This window comes from Austrofundulus limnaeus, unplaced genomic scaffold (genome assembly GCF_001266775.1).
Source record: "Austrofundulus limnaeus strain Quisiro unplaced genomic scaffold, Austrofundulus_limnaeus-1.0 Scaffold71, whole genome shotgun sequence".
Lineage (NCBI taxonomy): Eukaryota > Metazoa > Chordata > Actinopteri > Cyprinodontiformes > Rivulidae > Austrofundulus > Austrofundulus limnaeus.
The window spans coordinates 1,602,687-1,605,002 of record NW_013952473.1 but is presented as its reverse complement, the minus strand read 5'-3'; positions in this window follow the sequence as shown (position 1 = coordinate 1,605,002).

The window sequence follows — 2,316 nt, the reverse complement described above, 5'->3', positions numbered from 1 at the left end:
AAAGCAGAGTGGATTACACCTGAATGGTACTGAACACCATAAAACAGCAAAATACTTCAAAGAGCTTTGACTTTATAGAAGATTAAAGAATATTGTTGATTAATTACAACAACTAAAATCAAGCCAATGTCATAGTCATTAAACTGGAGGAGAGACTGAATTAGTTTGGTTTTTTAGCCACGGTGAGAGCAGGAGGGTAAATCAGGTGGTGAAGAGGGTTGATTTCAGGCAACATACAACCAAGAATTAATGGGAAGGAATTCCAGTGGAGTACAAGGACAGTCTGGTAAGTGGCCAAAGTAAAAGGTCAGGTCTTTAAATATAAGGAGGTGATGAAGGAATGATCAGAGAAGAGAATGAATTATCTCAATGTCTAATAAAGAGAGTCAGTTTATTATGTTAGGGTGACATGCACTTTACTAATGACAAAGCTGATCGTTTTACTGGTAAAAGGAAAAGAAAATTGTTAATAAACCAATCGGCAATATTATTAATACTGCTGAAAAATCAACAATAACATACAATTAGAAAGAAAATATACTAAAACAAAACTCATTAGTCATGTGGGACAGGATTTTGGATACACATTTATATATATATATTTTTTTACTTTTTATAATTATTTACTTAAACTTGTACAGTAGTATTAATTTATATTTTCAGATCTTCCAAGGTGCCAATTATGGAACTCTCTGTGCATTGTTGCCCAAATCAAATTCTGGAAGTGGTCATTCAACTAGATCTGTTACAAAAGGACAACTGATATTACCAACTTTTAAAAACTTTTACGGCCAGAGGTCTTCCTTCTATGTTTATACTAAAGCATGGAATGACATTCCTCAAAACATAAAGTCCATTTCAAAACTACAGCCCTTTAAGAAGAATCTTGTCTGCCATCTGCTGGACACTTTTTGTTATGCTCATATTTAGACGTCCTATTTTGCAAATGCTGCCTTCCTGAAATTTGGTATGCTTGTTTGTCTTTGTGTCTATGGTGTATAATGATGTGATTATTATGCTGTATTTCTGAGTGTTTTATGTGCTGCAGAACAGGAACCTGCTGTAAAACAGCAATTATGCTGAGTCAGGCTTGATTTTTATTAATCTTTTCCTGTTGAATCAATAAATCAAATCAAATCAAATCAAACAGTTATAAAATCAATGTCTTTATTTAGTTTAACACAGGCCTCAAGAAATTATCATTTCAATGTTGACATAGAAGGAACCATCTTTAGGAGGTGTGACCAAGTTTTCTATGATTATTGTAAGGGCACGTAACCACCAAGCCATTCCGCTGAGACTCCAAGCCAGAGGGAGGTTCTGGGTGAAATGGTCTACAGCGCTGTGATGTGATAAACTTTATATATCTGCAAATAAATTTGCAAATCTGAGAACTGGATCAGTTTCATTTACATAATTTGAGCTTTAAAAATGAACATATTTCTAACACTCAGGAGAGTATTCATCATCATCATCATCATCATCAACATCATCATCATCATCTTCGTTTATTTATTAAGCGCTTTAAAAACCACAGTTCTGTACAAGTACGTACATCAAAACTAAAAGGAAATTAAATAGTAGTAATAATAATACAAACAATAACCAAAATACAAGGTTAACAGGAATAAGCAATGAAGTCAAAAAACAAAGTCTGGCTTAATGACGTGCTCTCTGGAATTATACGCCTATTTAAAAAGATGAGTTTTCAAATGAGACTTAAAATCATACAGATCCAGCAGACCACAGACAATGGGAGATTGTTCCAGAGCCAAGGACCTGCGACTGAAAAAGCTCTGTCTCCTCTGGTCACAAGTCGAGACCTGGGAACAACTAAAATATTCTGACCTAAAGATCTTAGAAATCTACTTGAAATGTGTTGTTGTAAAAGCACAGTAAGATAAAGAGGTGCCTGACCATTTAGACATTTACAAACAAAACATTAAAAACAATTCTAAAAGAAACAGGCTGCCGCTGAGGAGAATACAAAATCGGGGTGATGCGTTCATGTCATCTTGTCCCCTTTTCTAAACCAGCTAGACTGCATACCGTGTGTATACTTTGTTGATCACAAGTTGGCTGTGGTAGCTCAGTGGTCATGGCCCAGGCTTATAATCATGTCTGTCTTTCCATCCATCCATCCATCCATCCATCCATCCATCCATCCATCCATCCATCCATCCATCCACCAGTCTGTCTGTCTCTCATATGCACACGTGTAATCATGTCTTTCTATCTTTACAGGGATTTTCCATTGACACACAAACACACACACACACACACACACACACACACACACACACACACACACACACA